Source organism: Oryctolagus cuniculus, chromosome 5 (genome assembly GCF_051225735.1).
Source record: "Oryctolagus cuniculus isolate XC-2025 breed Fujian yellow rabbit chromosome 5, ASM5122573v1, whole genome shotgun sequence".
Lineage (NCBI taxonomy): Eukaryota > Metazoa > Chordata > Mammalia > Lagomorpha > Leporidae > Oryctolagus > Oryctolagus cuniculus.
In genome coordinates, this window is record NC_142871.1 from 114,400,303 (window position 1) to 114,418,249 (window position 17,947).

A 17,947-nucleotide genomic window follows, 5' to 3' on the forward strand; every position below is an offset into this window, starting at 1 on the left:
TGACATTAGTTCATGTGAACCTAACCCTTTATTTCCCTTAGAGCAATAGTTCAGTATTTGGTAAAAATTTGTGTTCACGATTTTACAGAATCAATCTCTCTCTCTCTCTCTCTCTCTCTCTCTCTCAAAAGTAGTTTGTGGAAAAAAATGAATTGAGAGATAAGGTAAATTTTCCATCAACTTTTTGAGGCTATTTTGTACACATGCACATACACATACACATATTTACTAACCAGTTTGTTGCTCCTGCTAGCAATTAAGGAATCCTATTCGTATATCAATACACTGGATCAAAGGTTGATTATTCTTTACAGCTTACAAACCAGAAAGTTTCATCAGCATTCATCACTGTATGGAACTTCAAATTTCCCTACATCATGAACTCTTTATATCTTTCCAATTTAATTGACAAAATGTCATATCATTTTATTTCAATTTACATTTCAAATCATTCAAAATTTGCCTTCTCTTACTTCTTTTGTGTACAATTCTTTTTCTGTTGAATAAAGTGTATTGAGACATTATTGGTTTTTCTGAATACTTCTTGTGTTTTCTCACAAAAGCAATCCTGATAATCTTTAAACTGAACTAACCTCTATTTTTTAATCTAATAAATTTTATAATTTCTTCACTTATGTCTGCTTCTTACCTTCCATGTCTGCCTTTTGGATTCATTTTGTAGTGATAAACATTTATTCTGTTCTGGTTTTTAGCTAGGATTTTTGGAGTAAGCTTTTTGAATCCAAGATGACTGAAAATGTGTTATATTGTCCTCACTCCTATTATTCATCTCTGTCTAAAAAATTCTAAACTTGAGATTATGTTAGATCAGGCCAAAAGGTGCTGATCCATTGTATTCTTTGTTGCCAACTAGAATTCTGATATCAGTACTACTTTTTATCCTTTAGAGTCTGATTTCTTTCATCTTGAAGCTCATATTTTTCTCTTTATCCTGTCTAGGTTTTCTAAAATGTTATCACAGCATGACTAGGTGTGAAGCTGCCCCTTGTTTCACTTTTTTCAACTTGTTAAGCACTGAGTTAACAAGATTGATGCATGCCTTTCTTCAATTCTGCTGGTAATTATTGTTTCCTTCTTTTTTATTTTAAATATTCTGTTTGTGCCATAATGTCCTTAGACAGATGTTGAAACTTCTCGGTCTATCTTCCTTGTTTCTTAACTTCCAATTTCATACATTTCACTTCTCTGTCTTTTATGATTGCCTTGGAAATACTTTTACTTGATTTTGTACTTCATTAATTTACACATCTTTTGGGTCTATTCTGTTATCCATTCCATCTATTGAATTTTACTATAAAATTCAATCCCTCCAAAATTTCGTATTATCCTTTTCTGTAGGCATAATTTTCTCTTCATCCCTTTGAGGGTAACAAATTTTAGAAGCCATGTTCTTTGTGCTCTGTAGTTACCGTTCATTCCATTAAGTGGTAGTTCTATTCCTTGATATTCTTACCACTTTTTCATGGGGCCATTTTTTGTGTGTGCCTGGAAATTTGTCTTTGCATGTTCATTTTCCTGGGCATGTTGGTGAGAGGCAGGACACTGTAGGAAGGACTTCATCAGTAACTATTTTCTGGTGAAAGAATTTTCAGTGTCTTCTTGTCTTCTCCATATCTCAAGGAAATGCCGTGATTTTCTGGCCCACATGACCAATCTGACTGTTCCTGCCTGATCACCAAGTCGTCTGCTTGATCTTAAGCTAGAAGAAGAAGAGTCATTGCCTCTCAGTAGCTTCATCTAACCAGCCTGTTAGTTGACTTATAGTCTCTTTCTCTTTAGCACTTGCCTATCACCCAAACATGAAATAATCCCCCTCCTTAACACCTGCCCCACTCTATTTTTCCATCAGAAGTATCTTCAACATAGAGTTGGGTTAGGACTCCCTTTTTAAATCTGAGTTCACAGTTGGCTACCTTCTGATAATTCATTTATGATCCAATGAAGAAATGACTTCTATTTCTGGGACTGTTTCAGATTTTTTAAGGTTTACTTAATAATTTAAAAGCCAGAGTTGCAGAGAAAGAGAGAGTAAGAGAGATTTTGCATCCTCTAGTTCACTCCCTAAATGGCTGCAATAGCCAGGACTGGGCAAGGCTGAAGCCAGGAGCGAGAAGTTTCGTCTGGGTCTTCTGTATGGGTGGCAGGGGCACAAGCAGTTGGGCCGCCATCTGCTGCTTTCCCAGGCACATTAGCAGGGAGTTGGATCAAAAGTGGAGTAGCCAGGACTCAAACTGGTACCTGTGTGGGATGTTGGTGCTGAAGGCAGTGGCTTAATCCACTGCACCATAGGACCAGCCCCTAGTTAAAGATTTTAAAAATATTCTGTTGAGCATTTCATAGATAGGGTAGTCTAGAGTGCATGCTTAACCAACTATTTAAAGTAATCCTGAAGCAACTTTTTAAGTTTAATATTGCCCGAGGAAATTGCAAATAAAATCAGCTTTAGATGTTACTTTTTAAAAATAGAAAGTTGCTCTACATAAAAATGAATAATTGATTGGCCAGCTCTGTGGTGTAGTGGGCTAAGCCTATGCCTGCAGTGCCAGTATCCCACATGGGCACCAGTTCATGTCCTGGCTGTTCCTCTTCCAATCCAGCCCTCTGCCTGTGGCCTGAGAAAGCAGTGTAAGATGGCCCAAGTGCTTCAGACCCTGTACCTGTGTAGAAGACTCAGAAGAAACTCTTGGTTCCTGGCTTCAGTTTGGCCCAGCTCTGGCTCAGACATTTGGGGAGTGAACAAGTAGATGGAAGACCATTCTCTCCATCCCTACTCTCTCTATATATAACTCTACCTCTCAAATAAATAATAGTTTAAAATATAAAAAATTAAAATTAATAATTGAATAAAATTATAAGTAATACAAAAAAGGCATTGAGAATAAACACAAAAAAATAGGTCATCCATCACTTCTCAGCCTTTTGGATAAGATCCAGTGTTCAGTTCATACAAATCAACTAGAAAAATATTAAGGTCCTAATAAATAAGTAGAAAAAATATTTAGTAACTGAAAATTTAAATAACAAAAATAAACATGAAAAACACAAAAATACAAACGCAATAGTAATTGGCACATACACTTTAAAACTGAGAAATTGTTTTGCATTTGATATATTCACACATAGAAATGGATTTTAATGAGAGTACTTATTGCTGGCAACTGTATTGAAATAAACATTATGATTTCAGTGAGAATTAGAATTGAACTGTTTGCAAACATATTTCAAATACCCTAAAATTTTTGCCCCTTTGATCCAAATGTATAGTGAACTGTTTAAAATATGTTCAATTGTGGATGATATTTTATACAACATTTTAAGTGGAAGAAACAATAAAGTGTCTGATGAGAAAACAGTTCATCAAAATTCAATAGTGTTACAGACAATACATAGGCATTAAAATTGAGTTCATAAAGGTTTATTTTATAGGGAAATGCTTATAGCAAGTTTTAAAATTATGCAAATATAAGTGTGTACATGTAATTATAAATATACATATGTGTTTCCTTTGACTTTAAATAATGAACATATGAATAAGCTAAAAATAGAAAATCTGTGACAATATCAGGGAAAGTTTTATTTTGTTGATATATTTATTTTAAATTTATATATATTTTATGGATTTTATAAAGCATTTGTATTTAAAAATAAAGATCCCAATAAATAGTAAGATAAGTTTCTTTTTAATCATCTTAAAATATTTTATTTATCAACATCTTTTCTTTTTATTTCCGGTCTGATCAATTTCTTCTTTCTTATTAGTTTCTCTTGGCTGTTGAAACAAAATATCAAGAATTGGCTGGTGGAGAACAGTAGCAACATAGTGTATGACAGTTTTGGAAACTGGAAGTCCAAAATCAAGGTGTTACCAGTTCTATGCTCCTTCGAAGCCTGTGTGGAAGAGTCCTGCCTTGCTTCTTTCTCGTTTCTGTTGAAGTTAGCTGACACCAGGAGTCTGTTTCAGCAAACTGAAAAATCAGCCTAAAACAGGAATTGTTTGAAGGAAAGCTTTATTTGCTTGTGAGAAGTAAAGGAGACAGTGGAATGGCATAGTTCCCCTAAGGAACTGACTCCCAGAGATTTGCAAGTCTTCTATCCAAAAGGCTAGGAGGTGTAGAAAACAGAGTTGGTGATTCCTTTCTGCTTAGAACATATATTCAGCATATAGGAGTCAGAAGGCCATTTCTGTTCAACATCTTCATCCATTTCACGTTGAAAACTCAGACTGGGCTCTTCAGATTTCATGGGGTGACTGGTGGTCTGTTCCCCTCTGATTTAAAATATTGTGAGATAAGCCTTCCAGTAACAGCCTCTGAAAAACAAACTCAAGCCAGTAAACTGCTTCAGATTATCTTCCCCGTTCCTCCTTGTGCCTCATTCCTACCTAAGCCCTAAACTCTGGTTACAGTGGTAGCTGCAGATCCTTGTTACTCCTTGACTTGTAACAGCACAATGTCTACCCTTGCCTCCATCTTTACACAACATTTTCACTGTGTCTTTATATCATTTTCCTTTAGGCATGCCTGACTCTCTGCCCAAGTTGCTAATGTCTATAAGCAAAAGAGTCATATTGAATTGAAGTCCTCACTGATGATTTGATTTTAACTTTAAATTCTTGATAGACACCATTTTTTTTTAAGATTTTATTTATTTATTTGAGAGTAGAGTTTCAGACAGAGAGTGGAAGACACACACACACAGAGACAGGGAGATAGAGAGAGAGAGAGAGAGAGTTCTTCCACCACTGGTTTACTCTCTGGACGGCTGCAGTGGCAGGGGCTGGGTAAGGCTGAAGCCAGGAGCCAGGGTAACAGGGGTCCAAGTACTGGGGCCATTCTCTGCTGCTTTTCCTAGACCATGAGCCGGATCAGAAGTGGAACAGCCAGATATGAACCTGGTTGTCCATTTGGAATTCTGACACGGCATACAGTGGCTTTACCCATTGTGCCACAATGTCAGGCCCTCATTTTAATAATTTTAACTTTTACAAACTTCTTTATTTCTGAGAGGGTGAGAGAGATACCTTCCCACTGCTGATCACTCCTCAAGTATCCCTAACAGCCAGAGCTGGACCAGGCCAAAATCAACGTCTTGGAACTCCATCTGTTTCCCTTGTGGGAGGCAGGGCCACAAGTACTTTTGTCATCAACTGCCATCTCCCAGAGTGCCCAGCATCAAGAAGCTACAAGCAGAAGTGGAACTGAGTCATTTTGACATAACAGGTGGCATACCCCAAGCAGGATCCCAACCTCTTCACCAAATGCCTACCCCAACATATCTTTTTGAGATGACACAATTGAACCCTGTAAGTCACGTTATGCCTTTGGTCAAAGGGTAGCTCTCTGGACCCCAAACATCTTTTTTAATCCTTTCAATTATTAGAATATTGAATTGCTCTCCAATTGTTTAGAAGTATCTTTTCAGCTGAATGGAAATTCGCTTATAGGAAAAGAGTTGATATACGATGGGATCATGCACAGTAAGAGCTTATGGAGTCAGAAAATAGCAACAGACAAGAAGAATTTTTCAGCACCTTTCCAATCATAGCATATAGCAGAGGTGACAACTACCTCACCCACGGCGAGGGAAGCAGAAGCAAGTGGTTGTCACCATCCTAGCCAACTGGAGACAACTAAGAAAGAAATGATCTTGTTAAGATGTGGCAGAAATGTCTTATTGTTGGATGATGATCAATGACCCTTTGTGTTTCTTTCTTAATTTAACATGTGGTATTTTGCTTATAAAAACTACTATTGGAAGCAGTAGTAACAGTTTCAAAGCAGAAAATAATAGCATGAAGCTAGAGCCTATTTCCACATTTTCCTTTTATTGTCTGTACTCAGAATATAAGAGGGAAATGCATAATAAATATGGTAATTGAAGTGGTCTTGGAAATTCTCAATAAGATGCATAGAATAAGGTATCAAATAAGTTCTCAAGACATACTAAGTGTTGCCTATTCACTGAATGTGTAATAGATTGGATCATCTTTAAATAATTTTGAAGACAGTAAGTGGGAAATCTGGGAGCAGGAAACCATGAATATTTTTGGTTCTGCAACCCCTATTCCTTTAGCAGCACAAACACAAAATAGTGTTCCACTATGTAATATTAATTCATTTAGAGAGACTTTTGATTTTAAAGCCATTTTGGTCCACTGTCAAGCTATATTATTTAGACCCTTATATTATACTGCAGTTTATTCAGTTTATTCCCACACTTAAAAGGTATGTGCTGCATGGTGTTGCATTTGCAGAAAAATTTACAGGAACTAATTCCTGAGGCAGCTCTTTTGCAGAATCAGTCCTACACCGTTACTTCCACATGACTTGGTGGCACCACACTGGGAAAAAATGCCGTTTCTTTTAATGGTAGTGATTTTTTTTAAACTTGTCCATTCAGGATCACTATTACAGAATGAATAACTTTGATACAGTGAAGATTATTCAAAGCCAATTCTAAATTTCAGGGAATTCCACAATTCCCTGTGTCTTCAAAATGAATTATTTTTGAAATTTTCTATAAACAAAGTAGTATGATTGAACTCAAGTTCAGACTATATTAGACCATGATTTTTTGATGTTGTTATTTCTGAGATGAGGATTTAATATAAAAAAGAAATCTTAGATTTATGTACAATTCAAAAAAAAATGACATCCCAAATAGGTGCTCTTTGAAATTCACAGACTGACAAACATTAAATCTGTAAGGGAAATGTTAATCCTGAATTATTCTTCCAAAATATTATTTTGATTTTTGCCTCTCTACTGTGCCTATGCCTCGATCTTTGCAATGTTTAATGAAGAGAAATTCTGCAAAATTCCAAAGATATGGGTTGTTATAATGCTTAAATTGTTTCTTTTTTTAAAACATTTATTTATTTGAAAGGCAATGTGAAAGAGAGAGAGAGAGAGAAAGTGAAAGAGAGCGCTTCCATCTGCTGGTTCATTACCCAAATGGCTACAATGGCTGGCTGGGCCAGGCAGAAGCCAGGACCCCAGATCTCTTCTGGATCTCCCACATGGGTAGCAGGGGCCCAGTGACTTTAGCCATCTTCCACTGACTTCCCAGATCATTATCAGGGAGCTGGATCAGCAGTGGGGCAGCTGGGTCTTGAACAAGGCCCATATTGAATGCCAGCAACCTATGTGGCAGCTTTACCAGCTATGCCACAGTGCCAAGCCCCTTGAACTGTTTCTTAGCAAACCATCCAGACATCTGCTCAAACTTCTCCAAGATTGTTGTCACGAACATCTTTGTTTTTCGTTTTTAACTAATGAATTAACTACTTTGAGAGGCAAAGCAACAGAGATGGGCAGAAAGAGAGGTACTCGCACCTCTGCTTGTTTACTCCCTCAAATGCCCGAAACTGCCTGGGCCCAGGCAAAGCCAGGAGCTCAGAACTTGTTCTAGGTCTGCTGTCTGTGTGGCAGTGACCTAACTACTTTAGTTATCACCTGCTGCCTCCCAGGCTGTGCATTATCAGGAAGCTAGAATCGGAAACAGAGCCACAACTTCAATGCAGACTTTGATGCAGGATTCAGATGTTTCTCCTGGCATCTCCACTATGCCAAACACCCTCACCCCATGTTCTGATTATTTTTATCCTACGTTAAGCACACCCATATCTAGAATTTCTCATTACTTGATCAATATTGGGGTAAACAAAAATGAGAATTTAATTTTTTTCTGAGAAAAATTCTTTAAATGTTATTGGAAGTTTCTTTTTCTTGTTGTAGAGATATCAAATCCTAAGTGTTGAAAATATCATCAGAATGTCATCCCAAGTCCCCCCCCCTCAAATAAAACAAGCTAATCATCAAGGGAAATGCATATTTTCCCTTGGCAAGTTGACTTTGTCTTAGGTGCTAGTGGATGTTCATATATACTGAATGTATTACCTCACCTGCTGTACATCTTGGCATCTAGGAATTTGCTTAGAAATACAGGAAAAACTGAAAGGACCAGGGGTGAACTATACACTCCTTCCTTTTGAGTGTTTGAATTTAGAACAGGTTGGGTAGCCTAGATATTATCCTCATGACTTGATTTCCTAAACATTACCAAAAGCTAATATATTAGAGAGCATTTCTATATTACCTTAGGGAATTTACTTAAAACAGAAGTTTCTGGGGCAGGCATTGTGGCATAATGAGTTAAGCTGCTATGGTGATAACTGCCTCCCATATGAGAGTGCCTGGTTTGAGTCCTGGAAACTCTACTTTCAATACAGCTTCCTGCACATGCACCGTTTGATGCAGTAGATGATGCCCCAATTGCTTGTGCCTCTGCCACATACACGGGAGACTCTGATGGCTTTCTGGACCCCTAACTTCAACTTGATCCAACTTCAGATGTTGTGGGCATTTGGGCAGTGAACCAGCAGACGGAAGACTGATTGATCTTTCTGTCTGTCTAACTGTCTATCTATCCATCCACCCACCTATCACTTCTCTCTTCTTTTCAATTAGGTACAAATTAATAAATTCTGAAAATCAGAAATTAGCAAGAATCAGAATGGAGCAAAGTAAGCAAAGAGATTACCCAAAAGTAAAAAGAATTATGAAGAAAGACATCTGTGACAGCAGATTTTCATAAAAATATCACTGGATCCTGAGACCTCATCATGAATTGTCTTCCACTCTTATAAAATGTAAAAGAATTATAAACTGTGAATTTTGGTGTTTAGCAGATTAGAAGTCTCAATGTTTTTAGGACATGGGCAGCACATAAATTATGAGTTATGTAATTCCACAGTTCATTTCTTATCTCTCTTTTATATTTTTATTAGTATTAGTAAGCAGCTTGATTCTCATGTTATAAATTAAGGGATTTTTTCACTGAAAATTGCCAAAAATTCACAAAATCTTCCCAATGAGGATCATAGAAGAAGTTAAAATGTGCTTTGTTTTGGAGAAGCACTACTTGCCCCACAGCTGGTATCTGCAAACCAGAAAGATGCAAACTCAACTCCTCTCCATTCTCTGTGTTCTAAACTCTAGTACCACAATAATGTTACAAGCATCAGGCCCAGAATTGACAGGACAAGGAACAGTTCCCAATTCAGGCAGAAATTAGAAGCAGAACTTATGACAGAGTCATACCCCTTAGCAACATATTAATTAAATGACAGGACATCCCTTTGGCCAGACTACAAGTATATTTTTAATTTTATTGGCATATCCCCCTGCTTTGTGCTCTTAAAAATCAAGTAAAGCTAAAACTCAGAGAAGGGAATCACTTAATTTTCTTAAAAGGAGATTGATGTTCTGATTCATATTTAGGGTCTTTTAATCATTTAATCAACTTAAATTGCGTTGCTTTTATTAAAAGTCTGGTTTCTGTCCCTTTCCATCTTCTCTAATTTGTGAGGCATTTTTCAAGGCTGTATAAGGAAGGTCTACAACCTCCTTAAAGAGTGTTTTGCATAAAAGCTTCTTCATGAGGAAAATAGGTTTTTAAAATTTAAGATTTTCTTTCCTCTTCTGATCTATTGATCGTAATTTGTTGTAACTCTTACTTAAGAGTTGAGAGACAACATCCGTCTCACAAAGAGTTAGGAGATCAATTTATAGTCTTTTCCAAAGGCTCCAGTGGGAGAGAAAGCAAAAAGGTCAAGAATTTGCCATGATTGCTGTGTTGATCTTTACATGATCAACATAGTTCAGTTGTCTAACTCATGTGCATATGACTCAGGTATGCTGCAATCTCAGAAAGAAATAAAGGCTAAGGTCTTCCTCAACTCTACTATTAAGCTGAGAACTGGCTTAGCCAACACCTAAGAAAATTGCAGCCTGCAAAATGTCTAGGGCAACTGAGGCTTAACCAGGTTGGCTCCCAAGGGGCCTGATTTGGCACTTAGGGCACAACAGTTCCAGTCCCAAAACACAAAGTTACTTAAGGTGATCCAAATGCAGGCAATTTGGTTCATGTGTCTTATTGTGACCAATCTCGATTGATTATAGCAAATAGAACATAGCAGTTGGGTAACATCAGAGGTCATTTAGGTCATGGCTAAGTCTAATAGAGAAATTAGACTATGAAGAAGCAGGGAAATAGGGTTGTGCCACAGAAATTGAGGTTAAAAGGGAGTCACAGAAACTGGGGAAATCTGGTTGGGGAGTTGAACATATTGAATCCTTACTACATTGTTAAAGATTAGCTGGCCTATAACTAGGTCAGTGTTTTTCCCACATGATTTCTGCCTCAGGCTGGATTGTAGACGTGGTGATTCGTCTTTGGGCTTCGGGTCAGTCTGCTCATAAGAGCAGCGTGTTGGCATTTAGAGAGAAAATAACTTGTTGTGCTTCCCTTGAGATACCATTGCCACCATCCTAAGTTTGTAGTAATTGTTTCAACAAGATCTTCATTTTTAACTGTAGTGGAAGAAAAGGATTCAAAACAAATATTTCCCTTGTATATCTAATGTCATTTAGGACATTTTTTACTCATAATAGTATGCATCATTTTTACAAAGAATCATTTTGATATTTTTATTTTCATAGGTATTTTTTTTTCAAGGATCTATGTATTTATTTGAGAGGCAGAATTACAGAAAGGCAGAGCCAGTGAAAGGTCTTCTATGCATTGGTTCATTCCCCAAATGGCTGCAATGGCTGGAGCTCAGCTGATCCAAAGTCAGGAGCCTGGAGCTTCTTCCAGATCTCCCAAGTGTGTGCAGGGGCCTGAGGACTTGGGCCATTTTCTACTTTTTTCCCAGGCCATAGCACAGAACTGGATTGGAAGTGGAGCAGCCAGGACTTGAACAGGCACCCATGTGGGATGCCGGTGCCCCTTACCTGCTATGCCGCAGCGCTGGCCCCAAAGGTATGGTTTTAAAAAAAGTAGTTTATAGACCACGAGTTTAATACTAGGAACTGCCAAATACCATGGAACATACATTATACAAGAGTTTTAACATATTTGTTGAAGTAATTTTGTCTCTCAGAAAACTATGTCTGTTTTGTGATGTTTTTCCAACACTATTGGACCAATGTGAATAAAATTAGTGATTGATGTAGATGCTAGTCTATGCAGGAAAGAAGTAGTCTACTGCACTGTAAAATATAATATGAGGGAATGAAAAAAATCATGTGGGTAAGCGCCCAAATCTGGCATCTACAACAGTTGGTACAAAAGTCTTTTTAATATAGATGAGAAGCAATAGGAGATTTCTCTTTTGACTTATACTACAGTTTGAGAAATGTAGGTTGATTCAATTTAAAAAATGTCCTAGGTGAGAGTGTCATTGATTGGTTTTAGAGACCTAATTATGAATATCAAGTGCAAACTATGTACAAGAAGAAATCATAAAAATGGTGTAATATTTAATTATTCCATATTTCAAAGAAACAATTACCTATCTTTGAGAATTTAGTTGCTTTTTTTTTCAAAATAGAATGTAAACATACAACAAATAGAATGGTTTCAGTGTATTTCAATATCAAGTGACTGTTTTATATGTGTGCATTTATCTATTTTGTTAAAAATATGAATGCTGCATGCGTATAATTTTTAATGCATTGGATAAAATATGTGGCAAAAATGTAACTGCTAGAATATATTTAATTTCCAAAGATGGAATTTGATGCACTGAAATCCATATTTAACTGCTTGTTATATACTATAGAAAAAAGCATTTGAAAAAATAATAGATACATCATAACTGGCATTAAGATATTTGTTTATTTTGTACTAATGCCAGTATGTGTATTTTATTAGATAATCAAATAATTTGTTTCCCCTTTTATCATTAATTGTGATCTCATACATGTAATTTTAAGCAAAGAATAATTTAATTAAATATGGACTCTTCCTTATGCAATGTAGACTAGGCTTCTTTGCGCTTTTATATTTCCAGCCTGATTTTAACAGAGCTTCAGAAACGAAGTTAGATTTACGGCTGCCTTGAATTTATTAAATACTTTTCTTTCCAGGAACCCAAAATTACTTGCATTTATTCTTACAAGAAACTTGTCAGGCTGGCAGTTTTCATTGTGTTCTTTTATGCACTAAAATGTGTCTCACAGAATAAATACCAAAAGTTCCTTCTAATCAACAGAGCTGAGTAAAACCACCTGAGTTATAAGTCTGGTTTACTTATTAACACAATGAAGCTTAGACAACTGAGTTTGAAATTGTGTTTATGGAAAGGAGTCAAAATAGACACTTTGGAAGCATAAACACTTCAAGAGGTGTTGAATGTATTTAGAGTTCTCATTGAAAAAAAGTGGTGTTGTCTTCAGAGCCAGTAACAATACACATAATAATTTGATCATATCCTTTTTCATCAAACACAGACCCCAAGTATTTTTATTATTTATTCATAAACATGAATGACATTTTCCAAGTGCTTGATTTGCAGAATTTATTTAATTCTCAATGTGAGTCTGTGAATGGAACTTAATATTCTCTCCAGATAATAATTTTTAAATGAGAAATTGAGAGATCCCATGCTTATGGCCATAGTTAGTAAAATGTTTTCCATAAACAAGCTTGGTGTTGTGCTTTTCAGAGTCTTCATTCAGTGTCTTCACAAAGTATGACTCTGACATATCACTGGGAACACAGAGAGTAAGAAAGAGTTTTTGTAGAAAATTTTCAAGCACAGTTTGCAATATAGTAGATATAATCCTTCCCCTCCCAGTTCTCTGTTCAACAACAGGACTGGACTGAACGCTATCACATTCCAAAGGAACCCATTCTTGCCTATTCTTGACTCAGGATGACTCAGGTTTTGTGGTATTTTGAAGAACGTTCAATTTTGAAACCTCACTCACTAAGGAAAATATTACAAAAATAGGAATAAAATTAAGCAATAAAAGTGGACATTTCTTAGGAATAAGAAAACTCAGCAAATTAAAAATACAACTCGGCTGGTGCCACGGCTCACTAGGCTAATCCTCCGCCTGTGGGAGGAAGCACCTGGCTCCTGAGTTCAGATCGGCACAGTGTGCCGGCTGTAGCGGCCATTTTGGGGGTGAACCAATGGAAGGAAGACCTTTCTCTCTGTCTCTCTCTCTCACTGTCTAACTCTGCCTGTCAACAAACAAACAAACAAACAAACAAACAAAAAAAAACCTCAACTCAAGTACCACAAGCATAGCAAAATGAAGAAAAATAACTGTATTACTAATAAACTGATACACCTGTCTGATATCTTATTTCCCACAGTTAGTGGGTATACTCTCTGGTTGCATTGTTCCATGTCAAATGTTTGGTGCAATATATTCCTGAAAAGAAATGTAAATACAATGTTTATTCTCCATTCTAGCATTCCTTATGGGAAGTTGAGTATTGATTCAAAGTTCTTTCAGTATTAAATTTCCTTACTGTGTTGCCACATCTTCTCAAAGAATACTTCTTGCTGGCAGCAAGACTTCAGACAACCGAAATTACAGAAAATGGTCTGACTTAATGTGTCTTCACTGGACCATGACCCCTGTCTATGCCAGCCCTCACTAGACTATTGCATGAGGATGTAGAGCATGAGGTAACCATAAAGCTTGCACTTAGTAACCTCTGGACAGTAAATATGGAGAAGACATTGAATTAGCTTTTTCTTCTTTAGATCAAAATTGGGGTCCAGGTGAATGAGGAAGTCTACTGGACACACATATAACTATTAGGGAGAGCTGGTAGCACATGGCAAGTCTTCAGCAGCAGGGCAACTATTGGTGGACAAAGGGTGATACTCAAGCCGGACACATTGCCAAGCTCCTTGCACTTTTTCACATACACCATGGAGAAGACACCTTGCCATACTTCACCAGCTTCCTGATAAAGCTCAACTACCCCGACTTAAATATGAGGACTCTTCACAAAGTTCTTAGAATATGCATATCATAAAAATTACACATGGATTCAAAATTTTTGCATACAAATAAAATCATATTTTGATTTCATTTTTCCCATGAACTTTTGAAGTATGTCCATATTTTACATATTTATGCAGTAGTTAGGAAATAGCAAATGACCTCCATGGATGTATAGTAATAGTAGTTTCCTGACTGGAAAAATAACTTGTTAGGAAAAGTCTGATTCTCACCCTGTCTTTATCCTAGACCATTTGGGTTATTCAGCTGAGCTAGCACAGTCCTGCTAGCCAACTTTCTACACGGTTATCAAAATTGAGAGAAAGAGATAGATAAAAATAAAGATATAGAGATAGATAGAGATGATAGGTAGAGATAGAGATAGAAATGAGAGAGAGACGGAGAGATTTCTCCTTAAGGCTACAGAGTGGGATACAGAGTGGGATTTGGATCCATGTAAACCATACCTGGCTCTACCATTTCACTATTCTTTATAATTTGGATTAATGCATAATGTGGAGTGGCTAGAGAATAAATGAAGTAGTATATGCGCAATTGACAGTACAGTGCTTGGTGTAAACGTGTTTAATGTTAAATTTCTTCAGTCTCCCCTAGATTAATGAAGACAAATATTCCCCACCATATTGTATTGCTATAAGCAGACAAGGTACTTGCTAAGCACTGGAAATTCAATATGCACCAGCTGCAGCCAACATCAATCTCTGCTCTTTCTCATGTCATATTTTTTTATTTAGCATGTTAGATCCCCAGTGGATTAAATCCTTGATGTAAATATGCAATAACTTGACTAATTCTGAATGCATTCATCAAAAGGATAACTTGTATTGATGGCTTAGTGACTTGAACATCTCTTGCTGTGAGTGACCTGTGATGCCTTGTTCAACCCCTATGTTTGATTTCCTTCCCCATTGTGTGGGCCTATCTTAAACTTTGAATTACCCAAGTCCTATGGCACCAAGAAGCTGGCTACTAAGCTAAGTCATGATGTCACCTACATTCTTGCTTTCTTCTCATTGCTGACTGAGGCTGCCTAGTTCCCAGCAAGAAGGAGGGCTTAATGCAGTCTCTTAAGTCACTTCCCAAAGAGGTACACAAAATTGTTCTGAATAACAACGTGACTGACAAGTATATATTGATGTCCAGGATGATCAGTGCAAAAATAAATAAATAAATAATGAAAAATTTTAAAACTACATATGTCTAAATTATAATTGCAGTTGTAATGTTAAAAGCAATGCTAAGAACTTTACCTATCATTACCTCCCATCAGAACTGCCTAAGTGTGTTATACTATTATAACCAACATTTGGCAGACTATGGATCTTGGGTCTGGGCTGCCACCTACTTTTGTGTGGTCCAGAACTCAAGAATGGTTTTTTGTTGCAGGCAAGATGGCGGAATAGGAAGGGAGCACACTGATAGTCCGGGGAGAGACAGTTTAATAAAAGTGGAGATACTGCAGGTTCAAGGAAGAGTAGGGGAAGAAACAGCAGAAGAAACTCTTCTGGAACGAGTGATTCACAGTGGATCTGCGTGGAAAGCGTGGGAGCCCACAGTAAGGGACACCAGCGGCAGACTCAACACACCAGCGCTGGAACGCGAGGTGAGCCGAACCTCAATAGCCCGAGACATCGGCAGGCAAGTGGAAAGAGGAGACTAGAGGGAACGACCCCAGGGGGAAAGTTCACCAGGCTAACTAGAAGAGAGAGAGAGAAAAAAAAATGACCAATAGGGACACGGGTTTCTCTCTCTCCGCTCACCTCTCAAAGGCGAGCAAGACAAAGAGCAGGTGCCATCTTGGACATACGTCATAAGCAGAGCGACCTCAGGTCTGCACTTGCCCTGAGCCTAGCAGAAAAACCTGACTCTGGGAAGGGTGAATTAACAGGAGATTAGGACCTAGTGAATGTGTGGTGCTACTGAACTGAGACTGTGAAAAAAGAGACGGTGGGGGAGAGAACTCACGGAATTCACGTGAGTACTCTCCAGAGACTCTACAATTCAGTAACTTTGGCAACCCAGTGGGAGACTGAAGGAGAATTTGAGCCCACTCTGAGGGCAGATCAGATTCCCTGTGTGGTCCTTGGGAAAGAGCGTCCGATCTCTGGCTCCTATGGGTATATCATTTACCTGCTAACTACCTCCAACTTCATTCAGCTGTGTGGAATTATTTCCCTTTTGAATCAAAAAAAGAAAGAAAGAGAGAGAGAGAGAGAGAGAGAGAGAGAGAGAGAGAGATCTACCACGCCTAACCAGGAGTGTCACCTTTGGCACACCAAACAGAGCTCTCAGGCCACACCCATCTCAAGCCTCTAAGGCTCCATCAAAAACAGATAGTCCACTTAATCTAGAGTCATAATATAACAAGAAAAAGCACCACAGTGAAGAAACCAAATATCTCCAATATGCCAAATAACAAACGCAAAAACCGAGGTAATAAAAACAAAGAAGTCACTATGATGCCCCCAAATGAAAAAGACACCCCAATTCAAGATTATGAAGATGATGAGATAGAAGAAATGCAAGAAGCAGATCTCAAAAAATTGATAAGAACATTAAGAAGTTCTCAAAAACAAATTCTTGAACTACAGAAATCCTTAATGGACGAGATAGAAAATCTCTCCCGTGAAAATTAAATATTAAGGAGGAATCAAAATGAAATGAAACAACTAGTACAACAGGAAACTGTGATAGTGATGCGAAATCATAATGAAGTGAAGAATTCAATAGATCAAATGAAAAACACAATAGAGAGCTTTACAAACAGAATGGGTGAAGCAGAAGAGAGAATATCAGACTTAGAAGACAGAGAACAGGGCCGGCGCCGCGGCTCACTAGGCTAATCCTCCGCCTAGCAGCGCCGGCACACCGGGTTCTAGTCCCGGTCAGGGCGCCGGATTCTGTCCCGGTTGCCCCTCTTCCAGGCCAGCTCTCTGCTGTGGCCAGGGAGTGCAGTGGAGGATGGCCCAGGTGCTTGAACCCTGCACCCCATGGGAGACCAGGAAAAGCACCTGGCTCCTGGCTCCTGCCATCGGATCAGCGTGGTGCGTGGGCCGCAGCGCGCCGGCCGCGGTGGCCATTGGAGGGTGAACCAACGGCAAAGGAAGACCTTTCTCTCTGTCTCTCTCTCTCACTGTCCACTCTGCCTGTCAATAAATAAATAAATAAATAAATAAAGACAGAGAACAGGAAAGGATACAGTCAGACCAAAGAAGAGGAAATTAGAAATCTAAAACATATTATCGGGAATCTTCAGGATACTATTAAAAAACCCAACATTTGGGTCCTAGGAGTCCCTGAAGGCATGGAGAGGGAGAAAGGATTAGAAGGCCTTTTTAGTGAGATATTAGCAGAAAATTTCCCAGATTTGGAGAAGGACAGAGAAATCCTAGTACAGGAAGCTCATAGAACCCCTAATAAACATGACCAAAAGAGATCCTCACTGCGACACGTTCTAATTAAACTCTCCCACAGTGAAACATAAAGAAAAGATCCTAAAATGTGCAAGAGAGAAACGTCAGATTACTCTCAGAGGATCTCCAATCAGACTCACAGCTGACTTCTCATCAGAAACCCTACAAGCTAGAAGGGAATGGCGAGAAATAGCCCAGGTACTAAGAGAGAAAAACTGCCAGCCCAGAATATTATATCCTGCAAAGCTATCATTTGTGAATGAAGGTGAAATAAAGACTTTTCATAGCAAACAGAAATTGAAAGAATTTGTCGCCACTCGTCCAGCCCTGCAAAAGATGCTTAAAGAAACCTAAACAGACCCATAACTGAGACAGAAACACGGTCATCAGTATGAAAGAAGGTAAAGGAAGGAAACCAAGGAAGGAAAGCTCACAGCAAAAGATCACAGGGAATTCAAAGCATATATTAGAACTTATCTTTGGCAAATGGCAGGGCAAAGTTACCACTTATCATTAGTCACATTGAACGTGAATGGCCTGAACTGTCCAGTTAAAAGACACCGATTGGCTGACTGCCTTAAGGAACAAAACCCATCTATTTGCTGCTTACAAGAAACACATCTTTCCAACACAGATCCATACAGACTGAAAGTGAAAGGCTGGAAAAAGATATACCATGCC